Raw genomic sequence first — 14,912 nt, forward strand, 5'->3', positions numbered from 1 at the left:
ACCACAACATGAGGAACTGTATTAAAGGGCCACGGCATTAGGAAGGTTGAGAACCAGGGTTTCTGAGAATACCAGATAGTTCAGGAGGAGCCCTCGTGGCAAAGTGGGTTACACTTTGGACTACTGACCGCAAGGCCAGGAATTTGAAACCAGCAATTTCTCAGCTGCTCCTCAGTAGAAAAATGAGGCTTTCTACTCCGGTAAAGAGTTCGTCTGGGAATGTCACAGGGCAGGTCTACTCTGTCATATAGAGGCGCTATTATTCAACATCAACTCAATGGCAGTAGGTTTCAGTTTTTGAGATCGTTCAGAAAACTGGTGAAAATTTGTCAAGATTAGAAAATGAGGAAGTAAAACCAGCAAGAATATACATGGGGGCTTCTAAAAATTTGTGGAAATTTTCATTATCTTTCAATTCTGCTTTTCCATGAAATTCTTGAAGCCCCTATATTACACTTTCAAGAAATCTGGTGTCCTAGGAATTAGTGAAAAATGGGAATTACATAGTTAAGCTGTCTGACTTTGTACAAGAAGAGCCCTGGGAGTAGAGGGGGTTGAAGCACTTGGCTGCTAAACAAAAAGTCAGTGGTTGGCCTCAACCGGTCCTTCTCTGGAGAAAGCTGTGGCAGTGTGCATCCATAAGGATGTATAGCCTTGGAAAGCCTAGGGGCAGCCCTGCCCTGACATCCAGTGTTGCTCTGTGTCAGAACTGACGCAACAGCAGTAGAGTGGACTTTTTGTGCAAGTTACTTAATACCTATAAAAGGTTCGTGTTTGCTCTGTTGACCTACAGAGACGTGTTAGGAAATGTGAATGAAATAGTACATGCCAGCCTACTTCAAAACCCAGAGCTCTTCAAAAGTCTCGTGCTTGCTCTTTCATTATGACAATTGCCTATTCTTGCTTTAAAGTTCAGAGTTACTTTTTATTTTGATAATATTTGAGTGTTTGAAAAGTTATTCTTTTTTACTGAGTTTAAACAAGAGAAACCCTTTTCCACAATTAAATAGGTTATCATTTGAAGAAATTGATTTTGCTCTGAATTCTGTAGCTTTTTTTTTTTAAACAGATAAAATTAAGTGGGACATTGCCTTACATAGTGTTGCAAGATGAGCCCCTCAAGTTGGAAGGCACTCAAAATTACACCTGGGGGAAGAGCTGCCTCCTCAAGATAGAGTCAGCCTTGATGTAGTGGAGCAGAGCTTTCAGGACACTCCTTTGGTGTCGCAGCAGGATGCAAATGAGAAGCAATGGCTGCAGACAGGTGTTGCCTGATTCATAACAGTAGCAAAATTACAGTTATGAAGTAGCAACAAAAATAATTTTATGGTTGGGGGGGTCACCATAACACGAAAAACTGTATTAAAGGGTCACGGCATTAGGAAGGTTGAGAACCACTGATCTATGCCAAGAAATTTAGAAGACAGCTACCTGGACCATTGGCTGGAAGAGATCCATATTTGTGCCCATTCCAAAGAAAGGTGATCCGGTAGGGTGCAGGAATTACTGTGCAATATCAATATCACAGCCAAGTTAAATTTTGCTGAAGATAATCCAAAAATGGTTGCAGGGGTATCTGGGGAAGGTACTGGATCCAGAAAGGGATGTGCTACAGCTGCTATCAGAATGGCTCTTGGCTGGAAGCAGAAAGTATCAAAAAGATGTTAACCTGTGTTTTATTGTCTATGCAAAGGCATTCAACCATATGGATCATAACAAATAATGGGTAATATTTCAAAGAGTGGGAAATCCAGAACACGGAATTGTGCTAATGCAGAACCAATACACAGACCAAGAACAAGGGGATACTGTGTGGTTTACGTTTAGGAAAACTTTGTGTCAGAGTTGTATCCCTCCACCATACTTATTCAATCTGTATGCTGAGCAATCATCCAAGAAGCTGAACTTTATGAAGAAGAACGCAGCATCAGGACAGCCTACAACATGCAAAACATACAACCGAACTTGTTGAAAGCAATGATGACTTCAGGTGCTTACTGAGGAAGACTCCACCTTTAATATGGGTTACATCTCAACGTAAAATGTTCACAAAAATGTTCACAACGACCAATAAGCAACATCATTGATAAGTGGAGGAAAGATTGGCGTTGTTAGGGGCTGCATTTTAGTTGGATCCGCAATCAACACCCATGGAAGCATCAGTCAAGAAAAGAATGTATTGCATTCGGTAAACCTGCTGCAAAAGACATCTGTAAAATGTTGTAGCAAAGATAGCATTTTGAGAACTAAGCCACGGTATCTTTTTTTTAATTGTTTTATTAGGGACTCATACAACTCTTATCACAATCCATACATACATCAATTGTGTAAAGCACATTTGTACATTCATTGCCCTCATCATTCTGAAAACATTTGCTCTCTACTTAGAGCCACGGTCACATCATACTCATACAAAGCTGGACAGTGAATAAGGAAGTCCAAAGGATTGATGCCTTTCAATTATGCTGGCAACGAATATTGAATATACCATGGGCTGCTAGAAGAACAATCAAATCTGTCTTAGAAGTAGTACAGCCAGAAGAGAATGTTCCTTAGAAGCGAGGATGGTGAGACTTCATCTCACATATTTTAGACATGTTATCAGAAGGGGCCAGCCCCTGGAGAAGGACATTATACTCAATAAAGTTGAGAATCAGCAAAAAGGGGGGGGAACCCTCAAGATGTATTGACATAGAGGCTGCAAGAATGGGCTGAAACATAGTAATGAGGTGAGACTAACACAGGGGCAGGCAATGCTTCATTCCGTTGTGCATCACACCTCTGAACCAAGTTACCGGCACCTAACAAAAAAATCAGGAAGCCAAATGTGGATTGTAAGATTCAGAGCCCTATCCCTTTAGCTCCAAATAACCAAAGAGGGAGTAAGTAACCAGTTCTTTGAGAACACAAAAGGGACGTGTTCCTTGAGAAAAGGCCTGTCTCAGCCCTTCTTCAACTGGGCGATGGTATGAATCAAATAAAAACTAAGTCTGTCTCAAAGAATCCCTTTGGGTATGTCTATACCAGCCCTTTTCTGATCTGACCAACATGAGGCATATACAAGGAGGGGGCTTCCAAAAAGGTGATGGAAAAATCCCATGATCTTTCTATTCTGTTTTTTGTGTACACTTTGAAACCTCTCCCTCTAACATATTAGCAGAATCATGGACCTACTAGAAAAAAAGAAAGGTTTATTGTTTGACTTTGCTAGTGTCGTTTCTAAGAGTGATCTCTTTCCATTACTAAATTACTTGCCTCCGCTGTTTCCCAGGCCCATTTGAATTTTGATTACACGCTTTCCAAGCACGGCCCTTTGGCCAGGACCAGAGTCGCATTTCACAGGGCTATCTCCACTGATACAGTGCTGCGGATTATGTGTCAAGGATACTGAAACCTGGCTTCTCAGGGACTCAGTTATATTTTCCCACCTGGTCTCTCTCTCCCGCCCTCCCCCCCTAACCCCCTCCATGCCCCATAAAGAAGAAAATATTACAAAGAAACTCACCAGGAAGTTTCTGTGTGGAGGAAGATGTTTAAACATATATGAATTAGACACACATCAGGGTTTGTTGGTAAAATTTGACTCAGACCTGGTACTCCGGATTACCAGTGCTGAAGGCCCAAGAGGGCTGGGACCCAAGTGTTTTTGAAGAATTTATGAAGGTCAAATCGAGAAGAAAATGAAGAGGTCAGATACTGTGTGAGGAAAGGAGAAAGGGCAAAATTATTGAGGCAGGCATGGGGTGGGGGAGGCGGGCAGGGATATCCCAACCCAAAGCCAGGAAAGCAGAGGGAAAAGGACTCTACTTGGTAGATGCTCCCTTTGTTTACTGTCAGTCCTCACTGCCACCTAGTCTGCAGAGGAGTGGGCAGGGGAGGCCCTTCTTGCTGCCTGTGCCCTTGGTGCAGAAGCTTTGCCTCCCACCTCTGTGCTTTCTTTGGTAGGCATTAGTATGTATCATTATATGCTTAGTCAGCCATTTTTCCGGGGAAATCTACTTACCTTGAAATTCCTCGGACTATAGATAATGAGCCGCAAGCTCATATGTGATTTACAGGTACTTAAGTAACTGAATTCAGCTGCAGGCAAAATGGGCTTTTAAATTTGAATTTGTTTTACATACACTCTTGGCTGATGGCCAAGGATGAGTGAGTGCGGTTTTTATTTGTTGTTTGCTTCTTAATTTTTGTTGAGCTGCAGCTCCAAGCTGCCCTTTCCACAGCCTGCTGAACCCCAAAGGACTGTGAGACTCTCTGATAAGCCTTGCTTTCTGGTTGCACAGCTTGATGGAGAAAGTTTCAATCAACCCTTCTGAATTTGCTCTTCACTGTTCGATGAGGTTTGGCACATGTTTGAGGACTGATGACTATAAGGAGAATAATTCTGTGCTAATGGAATTGGCTTGCAAACCCACCGTACATTCCAATAAATAAGTCGTATCTCTGACACAGGTACAAGTGTACAGCTGCCCTGAAGAGAGATCATAAAACTGCCTTTGAGACCACAGTTAGAGTGGAGGTTGCCATGGCCCAGGGTCTTTAAGGAGAATATTGGGCCTAGGACCCACACTCCAGAAGAAAAGCAGAGAAGAAACCACTGAGACTCAAGAACATTCTGGAACTGGGGCAAGAAAGGGAAATGGAGGGTCGGGTGTCCCAAGGGGAAGGGTAGGAGAGGTTGCTGGTACAGAGGGCACTTGAAAATGGATCTATGGCAGAGACTGGACTTGGACTCATCCTCCTCCATGCTTGGTGGTGGTGGTTAGGTGCCACTGAGTCAATTCCAACTCATAGCAACACTGAGTACAACAGAATGAAACAGGGCCCTGTCCTGTGCCATGCTCACAATTGTGTTCAAACCCATCGATGCAGCTGCGGTGTCAATCCATCTTGTCGAAGGTCTTCACTACCATCTTGATTTCTTCACCCCAGGCTTAGAATATGTTTCATATACTTGCTGCCTTCCTGATTGCCTGTTGATTTCCTGCTCTTTATCAAATTGGTGGGGTTTTTCCCCCATGTGGCACCACTTTCTTATTTTACCTTGTCCAGTGTCCTTTTAACCTATCAGTAAACAAGTAATGACCCTTGACCTAAGAAGTCAGTATCCCTGAAACCACTTGCAAAGCCTGATGTTTATATGTCCTCAAAAATATATATGTGGGAGCGGGAGAATTTTTTATTGGACACGCTCATAAGACTAAAGAGCCCACCGTGGTGGCGTAATGGGTACATGTTGGGCTGCTAACCACAAGGTAAGCAGTCTGAAACCAAGGCTGGGTTTTCTCCAGGAAACAGTCTCAGAAACCCGCCAGAGCAGCTCTGTTCTGTCATAAAGGTGATTGAATTGGAATCAACTTGATGACAGTGAGTTTTGGCACATTGGTTAAAACACCGGGCTGCTCACTAAGAGGTTGACAGTTTGAACCCACCAGCCTTGGGAGAAAAATAAAGCAGGGTGCTTTCATAAATAGTACAGCCTCAGAAACCCTAGGTGCAGGGGTCCTCAAACTATGGCCCACGGGCCACATGCGGCCCGCTGGGTGTTTTTGCCCCATTTGTTTTTTTACTTCAAAATAAGATATGTGCAGTGTGCATAGGAATTTGTTCACAGGTTTTTAAAAAAACTATAGTCTGGCGTTCCAATGGTCTGCGGGACAGTGAACTGGCCCCCTGTTTAAAAAGTTTGGGGACCGTGCCCTAGGGAGTATGTCTGTGCTGCTCTCTTGAGTTGCTATGAGTCAGAATCTGGTTGACGGGGCTGGGTTTTTCCCCTCATAAGGCCAGATTAAGATCTTACCAAGAGATCGTAGTCTTATTCTCTCTGTGCTCTAGAACAGGGGCTGGCAATGTTTTGTGACAAAAGAACCAATCCTGTCCATCACAACAATTTTTAAATTATTTGAGAGTCATAAATATGTATTTACAAACAAATGAAATCACCATTATCTGAATAATAGCCTATGACATCTTTCAGTTTTAACTTCAGAGCCTCATACACGGACTGAAAGAGCCACAGTTTGCTGACCACTACCCTGGAACAGATTTTTGTTTTTTTAATGATGAAACAATTTTTTTTTAATTAAGGAAAATTGTCAGGTCTTGAAAATCCTACCAATCAAAGGTACAGGCAACCCCTGGGTTATGAATGCCACAGCTCTTCCTTGCTGATTAGGGTTACATAAAATTTACCCTTCCTTTGAAAAAAATTGAGCCAACCCCAGAGTGCAACAGCGTGAACACAATCACCTTCACTTGCTGACCATACAGTTTTTAAATCATTGGAAAGAAAAATATATAAAATAATTTAAAATACTTAATGTTTTTGCTTTCACTGAGGCTAAATAAGATCTGTATGCACCTGTTCTGACTTACCTACAAACTAAACTCAAAAACACACTTAAAGCTGAATTGCATTTGTAACCCAGGAAACCTCTATTTATGGCATCATTTTAAAGCTAGGAAAGGAGGAAATTCTATTTTTTTAATACTTAAACACACATCACGCCATCAGACATACGTTTGAATCACATCTGTACTTGAAAGAGTTCATTCTTTTGAAAATTTAAGCTCAAATCACAAATGAATACTACTTCTACCAGAGGGGTTTCATTATCATAAGTAGAATTATGTCAGCCAGTAGATCCATACTGCATTGACAACAGACCATAGTTATTCTCTACTCACCATGTCCCATGGGAAGACAGGAGGGGCATCTTCATGGCATGCTGGGGGCTGACTTGCAGCTCTTTCTCAGGGGCATGTCCTAAAGACACCCAGGACCCTCCAGCTGCCAAAAGCCACTCACTGTCCGTTGGTAAGACAACTGTGTGAAAGCTAGTTGTGTTGTTTACTAGTTGAGTTGAGAAAACTCTTTAACTTCCAGGAACTTCACTATTTCATGTGGGTGTGAGTATTAAATGAGATAAGATGGAAAAGGGAAATAGAGCTGTTGCACATTTGGCATCTGTATGAGGGAGTCTTTAAAAGTTTGTGGAAAAGTGCATTAATTTGTCCACAAACTTCTTGTACTGGGATTCAACTATTAGTTCTTGCACCTTGCAGCTGGTTTGAGAATTACCTTAAAGCCCTGAATGTAGCCAGGTGCCAGGTAAGACTGGAAACATTCACCTCGTCCCTGACCTTATGCTACCTGCAATTATCAGAGTAAGCAGGACTGTTTGGAGGCAAAGGCCCAACCCCCAAATATGAAAAGTCAGGGCTCTCTTGATCTGTATTGATAACAACCATAGGTTAAGAATTACTACCCTTCATAGCCACTGCTAAAGTTAATGCAACCGACAGATTTCTCTTAGCTTTTGTAGGTTTTATAGGAACTTAGACTGATTTTTTTCCCACAGTGGTGTGTGTGCTCAAGGCATCAGGCACCACTCCTTACTGTTTGAATGTGGAGAAACCAACCCGCCCACTTGTTCTAGATCTGTTCTGTTACAGCTTTAAGAACCGATTTTTATACAGTTTTATGTCTATTTTATATGGTTCAACACTTAGTTCAGTACGTTCTAGAAAACTTTCCTGAGATAGAAAGTATTATTTCTAATCATGCAGCAGGTCTCCTTTGTAAGTGTGTCTCCTGCCCTGAGAAGAAATGACTTTTAACCAGTGGTATGCACTAGCAGCACTAAGAAACTCCCCGGTGCGTGCTGTTCTTTCCGGATGTGCCAGTGATGTAAACTGACGGTTAAAAGAAAGTGAATTGCAAACGGTTAGGAGTCAAGGGCTGCCCTGTGCGTAGGTATGTAGCTGGGTACAGAGCACACAATAAAAACGCCCTTATTCTTAACATCCTGGGGACTCCTTGCACATAGGCTCCTCTGACATCTTAGTCCTGAGAGAGAAGAGAAAGTACACTTCAGTGAAACTATGCTAGTGGTATCTTAGAGAATGTGCAAACTAGGAATTTAACTCTGAAGACCAGGAAGCTGAAATATGAGCTAGTAAGAAATATTAGTGTACTACGTGAATGTTCTTCCTTAGCCACCCAGCTATTGACCATGTAAGGAAACAAATAGACTTGAGGATATTTTAAATCTTAGAAATTCAGAAATAAGAAATTGCATTGCTTGATCATTCATTCACCAAATATTTAGTCTAGGCCGAGAGAAGGTCCCTAACAAGATGATTAGGACAGAGTTTCATTTCTTAGTGCCCTCACAGTTGTCGAGAACAAATGCTTGGGAATCTTTTGGTGTGTGCAAAAATTACTATATTCTTTATATTCAAGTTGGAATTATTGCCCATGTCTTTGATCAATGTTTCTAGATTGCTACCTAATTTACTGTGAATTTGTACACTTATTTAAAATAGAGCAGCAATAAACTATTGAGCTTTATGAAGGGCTAGGTCCCTTATGGCCATTTCTATGAGGCAGAATCTTAAATATGACAGAAATGCTCAGGATTATAAAAGAAAACAGCCTTATTATATATCCTGAAACTAGTATCTCATGGCAACGCAATATTTGTTTCTTTTATCAGAATTGTAGCTGAGAAGTGGAGGATTGAATCATTGAATTGTGTGATAGTGAATTATTGCCAATAAAACTGTTGAAAGAAGAAAAGTGGAAGAAACACTAAGGGTGGTGTTAGTTGTCAAGTTGGTTCTAACTGCTGGCAGCCCATGTATTCCTGCGATGGTTGTTGCTTTAATGAATTTTATCTACTCTGCTTGACTCCCTCAACGCTCGTTGATGTTTTCTCTCTGCCTAAGCATTTGGTTCTATCATCTTCATGTTTTCAGACTCTGAAACATGCATCCCAAATCCGAAATGTCTCTATCCTTTAGCACATTGGTTTAGAATCTGCGGATCTACCCACTGGGAAGGTGCTGGAGTGATCCAGGGAGGCTGCAAAAGCCAGTGCTTATACTTTGTCCTGGGTTATAGGCTATGTCCAGAAGCTGCTCGTTACCAGGGGCGGGGCACACTGAACAGTATTTTCCCCCTGAGAAGTGTGTCTGTAGTGAGACAAATAAGTTTAGGGACCTATGGTTTCGATCTTGATTTGGTTGAAATAGTTGCAAATGTTGTACTCTTTTTTTTTTTCATACTGTAGAAGATAGAGTTATCAGAATTGGGAAGCACCCATGTTATCTTAGGTGAAAATCAAGCTACCATATTGGACATGCCTGGCTTCATCTGAGCTGGCACTTCATAGCGCCTAGGGACTCTCGTCTGCATCCTGCTGTATTTAGAAAAGTCTTTCTAGCCTGAGGACCCCTGAGCTCACTGCTCATTTGACCAACTCATTGTGTCTCCCAGTCTCGAGTGTGAGGTCTACCTGGCACAGGACTGGACACACAGGATAGCTGGTAGTGTCCATAAATGCGAAGAGCCCACTTTTTCACTTACCGGCTTTGTGGCCATTAACCCAGAGTCCCCATCCTTATATGAACTTTAAGAATAACACCTGTTCATAGGGCTGTGAGGATGACTTTGGTTGTGGATAAGGCATTTACCACCAGGCCAAGCCCTCTAGAAGTGTTAGCCAACCTCACTTGACAGTAAATATGTCTGAGTGTCAGGATGGGTGCTGTTGTTTTATGGTTGCTTATGTCTCTGCTGTGCAGTCTTACTTCCCAGAGACATGTAGCCAGAGTCCTCTGAAAACAGAATTCCTTCCATTTCTTGGTGAAATCTCCCCCCTCTTCTTTCCTTCTGCTCACATGGATAGAAACTTGCTAAAGTGAAAAAGAGGAAGGCCCTGGATGAGGTCGATGGACACAGTGGCTGCATCAATAGGCTTAAGCTTAGGATGGTGCAGGAGCCGGCAGTGTTTCGTTAGGTGCATAGGGTCGCTATGGGTCAGAGGCAATTGGATGGCACCTAACAACAACAGCAAGGAGTGTCTGGCAAAGTGGACCAGCCGATTGATACGGTGGCTCCAAGCCACTTTGTATGAAGGAAAGGTTTCCCCCTTGGTTTGTTTTAGGAAGCATTGTAGAGGAATAAAGGTCTGGTAGTGACTTAAGACTATTTCTGTGCTGAACATTCATTTATCATTTAAAAAAACTACTAAGCACTTCCTGTCACACACGCTCCAACCCACACACACCCATTTTCAGCAAGTCTGTTGTAAAGTGTACCAAATCAGAGAAAGGCCGACAACAGGGCTCCAGTTTCCAGCTTCTTGAGTCTAAGTTCTCTGGGCAAGAGGGAAGGGAAGCAGTGGGGCAGGCACTGTTTGTTGTTGGTTCTTAAAATGCTGCCAGGGGAGACAAGAGTTACCCTCCTGGGACTCTGAGTGTGGCCCCAGGAGGGAGTTGCGGGAAGAAGGTAGTTATTAATCTACACCACCTCAGTTTATTAGCTGCAGTGGTTCCCAAACAAGTTTTAGCAGAGAAATAGACTCTGCAAGGCTGCTTCTACCCACTGCCATCAAGTCAAGTCCAACTCTAGGGTTGGAATTCCGAGATGATGACTCTTTATAGGAGCAGACAACCAACCTCATATTTTCAGTTGCTGCAGCTGGTGGGTTCGAGCACCTAGCCCACAGTGCCACCAAGACATCTTTAAGATACTTACTGTTGCGTCTCCTACCTGTGCTGTAACCCAGGGATTGGCATTTTGCTTTTTCCCCCACAAGTTTTTCAGACACCTGATCCGCTTCTCTCAGTGTCCACCTCTTAAGGAACTCTGCGGGCACAGTGGTAAGCACTCAGCTGCTCACTGTTAGAGCCGAGGTTTGACCTTACCAGCTGCCCCACCCTCAGCATGGGGAAAGACCCAGGTCACCTGCTCCCATAAAGATGTCAGCTGCACACCCCGTGGGGCAGTTCTACTCTGTCACATTGGGTCCCTGTGAGTCGGAATCGCCTCTACTACAACCACCTCCCTCCTCTCCGTGCCTGCCTGCCTAGGCACACAAACACATAAACTCCCTGGAAAATGGGTGTGGTTCTTCTAAACCTTCCCTCAGATATCCCTAAATTCCCACTAGAAACATCTTTCACCTCTGTCCACCCAGGGAAGACCACCCCTCTGTAGGACATATGCTTTTGTGCCCGGAATTGTTTCTTCTTCTCTAAGGGATGTTTCGTTTCTGGAGTCCTCAAGTTGCTCCAAATGTTATCATGAGCCTGACTTATCCCTCCCCACCCCCCAAAAAGCCAGAATCTGTTTTAACAAGATTCCCCAGGAGAATTTTTTGAATGTTTAAGGCACTGCAATTCAGGGTTTGTTCACAGCAGTCCTGATTCTGCAGTAGAGCCATCTGGGAAGTTGGAAAAATGAGGATGCTGATGTGGATGTCACTGGTCTGGAGAGAGGCCGAGGGACTGGGTTCTAACCTGCAACCTTGTCCATGAACCTTATCATCGGCTCCGTTTTCTTAGGTTATTATGCATGTGTAAATCAATGTAAGCCTAATGATGAAAAAATATATTTTTGCAATTACTTATTTTGAGAAAAGAGCATATATGCATAAAAATAGGAAGGGCATACTGAAATATTAAATGGTGATCTTGAATTGTAAGGTCAGATCTGTTTCTTTTTGTTTTTCCCTGTTTTTAAACTTTCTACAATCAATGATGGGTTCCTTTGGCAAGGAATCCTAAGATGTGTCTCTCTACTTTTAATAAATTAATAAATGTAATCACACTGAGCGTGTTTTATAAACTGCTCTTTAGTTTTTTACAGAGCTTTTTAGGTTTTTGTATATCGTGAACTATATATAATGAACATTGTCTCATACCACTAAATACTATTTCCATTGGCTTTTATATTGCTTCAAGTGAATCCTGGACCCAGATCATTGAAAATATACCTTTAAAAGTACACCGACATAACTAGCTTGGGCCTTTGAGAGATTAACTAGCTAACTCTTAGAAAACGATAATATTTGCAGGCGCTGATTGTCTGCAAAGGGGAGATGTTGAACCTGCAGTGTGACAGGTCAGACCTTCCCAGAGGCCTTGGCATCTGTCATCCATTCAGTGCCAGTGTTTTTACTTATTTATTTACTTGTTGGTTTATTTGAACTCTTAAACCTAATACATGGAACTTGACTTTACTGTTCCCAGATGATACTGCACCCCAGGGATTTCTGAATGATGTTTGGATTGCAACCTCTGTGCCTACTGGAGCGAATTATATTTCTCAACTTCCTTTTCAGTCCTTTTTGACTTAGTTGGAATTGTGCTTCAAGACATCCATTATCTCTTAGAGTTAAGGTTTCCTCCGCATTAATATGCATGAGTATTATGATATGGACAGCTGGAAAAGCCTTAGAGCCGAATCTTGAAAACCTCCATGTTGTGTAGTTGGCTGTGTTGTAATCAAAGCAAGTCAAGTGCATCCTTTATCCAAACCTTTGGGGAAAATATTAATCCTACAGTGTCAGAGAAAAGCATTTGCCTCCAAAATGGTACCGTTCTCTCCCGAATCCATTTAGGTTATAGCAGGGCTTTGAGCCAGTTTGAACTGGTTCAGGCATGATTGGCCACAAAGCAAAATCAACATAAATCTGGATTTTACTTTTAATTTCGGTAGACCAGAGTGATAACTGGTGCAGGGGATGACAGGTCAAAGCCCTGGAATAGGAGACTTGAAAGAGGTGAAGTGAACCCTTTTAGGAGGCTGATGCAGGAGATGGGATTATTGCCAGGACTGCGGAGAGCCGCAGTCAGCTGCCATCTTTGAAGCAGGGGCACTGTGTGTCCTCATGGCTGGTCAAAAGATATGTTTGTTAATGCTAGGTTTCTAACAGGACATGGGCCCATGTGCTTTCCCATTCTGGGTATCACGCTGGTGCACCCACATTTTCAAATCCAGCCCTTTCCAGTATCACTCCATTGGCCATAACTGAACCAGAAAGAACCTGTTCAAAGCCCTGGATTATAAGGAAAAGAGCAGTCTTGCTAACGAGCTCTTTACAGTTGGAAGAGATATACCCAGCAGTTTTGGAAACCTTTTTTTGGAAACCTTTTAAATGATGCCCACCTGCTTATTGTGCAGGAGAAAAACTCTCTTTACCGTATCTTTACCTCTTTATCAGTTCTCTACCTGCATCTGTAGAGAAAGGGCTCAGAAGTGTGCAGATTTTAATTCCAGAGAAATCCGGCTTGATATTTTATCCACAGAGTTCAAGCTGTGACTTAAAGAGCTTTTAAACTAAGCAGTTCCTCTGAGGAGAAAAGACTCCGAGGTACTTCATTGCCAAAAGTGTTAGAGAGATCTAACTATTGAATAAGTAATGTTGAGGTGTGTGCTCTCTTGAGTTCTGTTAGGTCTGAGTTTGTGCCTTAACCTGAGACCATAGTCCTATCGACCTTGGCCATCGGGTCTGGATATGCAAATCAGGAAGAGATGAGACACCTGGGCATGGCACAGTATAGAAAGGTGACCCAGCATGGGGAGTGGATATTCAGCTTTGCAGGCATGTTTTGGACACTGATACTCATCTTATCTCACAAGGCCTGATCATGGGCAAGCCAAAGATGGTACTTTGTACAAGCCTCCATTATAGATAGTCCTTCTCACTTTGCATTGTGATTGTTCTTTTAACCTGCTGGCTTTCCCTACCTGGAGGAGAGCTCTGGGAGCCATGGACAAAAACAGTTTTTTATTTATCATAGTTTATTCCAGCCCTGAGTAAATATAGAAGAATAAATATGCCCAAATCAGCCTTTCATAACCTAAAACCCCTAGGTCATAATTCAATCTCAGTTCACTTGATGATTTAACCAGTTCAAAGTTGATTGTTACTTCATACCAAAAAGTCTTTAACAGCAGTAAAGTATGTAACTCTGTCCTGGACATTCTGAATGAAAGATGGAGAAAAGCAAGTAAAGTTTTCATCTAAAATTATATCCAGAAGCTTGAGGTTAGGGTTTCAGACCACATTTGTTTATTTCTAATGATGCCATGTCTAGGAATGTGTATGACACATGCACCACCTGTCATCACAGTGCTGTGACTCTTAGATGAAATGAAACCCAGCCTAAGGTAAGAATATTTCTCTGGACACTGCTACGAATATACTGGGTCAATTAAATGGATGAGACACATTCGATACTTGGAAGCAGGACCTAGGCCTTCTCTCGCTGTCAGTAGTTATGAGGCTCACGGTAAGCCTATCAAAGTTTCTGAGGCTGTTTCTTCATTGATGAAATGGGGATGATACCTATTTCAAGGATCAGCCTGAGAGCGTATGTATAAAAGTGCTAACCAGATGAATTATGGATTTCATTGATGTCCTCAGTAGATTTATAACCCAAATCTTGATCTCTTTATTATTGCTAAAGAAATTATTTGGAAAGCACTAAGATAGAAGGTATACTTGGATCTGAACGATAACTCGAAATTTTTCTATTTGTCTGCAGAGTCCATGTATAGACCAGCCCTTTGCAGTCATTTATACAATAAAACTACAAAGAAGGTGGAAGAGGATGTGTTAGACTCTCCCTAGTACTGTTGGGGTTTATTTTTCAGAAATGATCCAGACCAAGAATACATTTTACTTTTGTAGGTTTTTGTTGTTGCTGCTGCTGTTGATCTGTGCCGTCAAGCCGGTTCTGACTCATAGACACCCCATGTACAACAGAACAAAATAGAGCACTCCCTTTGCCTAATCCTTTTTCACATGATGATCAAGTGCCTCTCTGATGCTTTATTAAATTTTTGCTTTTGAAATATAACCCCCCTCTTTTTTATTTTGAAGGTCTTTTCTAACTAATTGTGTAATTGTTTTTCTATAACAGCTCTATATAGCCCACTTGCAATTCAGCCATTTGAAGTGTACAATTATAGCCATACACAGTTCAGCCATTTGAAGTGTACGATTCACTACTTTTTAAATATATTCACAGTGGTGTGCTACTAGCACCATCTAAGTTTATCACCCCCAAAAGAAACACAAACCTTACCCCATACATACTCGTTAAGAGTCACTTAG

At 42.1% G+C, this 14,912-nt stretch overlaps 1 protein-coding gene across 1 annotated transcript in view; it reads left to right on the forward strand.

Moving 5' to 3' along the window:
- PDE6D (phosphodiesterase 6D) overlaps positions 1-14,912 on the forward strand; it is a 64,490-nt gene that overhangs the window by 9,010 nt on the left and 40,568 nt on the right. The window lies entirely within an intron of this gene.

The sequence above is a fragment of the Tenrec ecaudatus genome, chromosome 13 (genome assembly GCF_050624435.1).
Source record: "Tenrec ecaudatus isolate mTenEca1 chromosome 13, mTenEca1.hap1, whole genome shotgun sequence".
Lineage (NCBI taxonomy): Eukaryota > Metazoa > Chordata > Mammalia > Afrosoricida > Tenrecidae > Tenrec > Tenrec ecaudatus.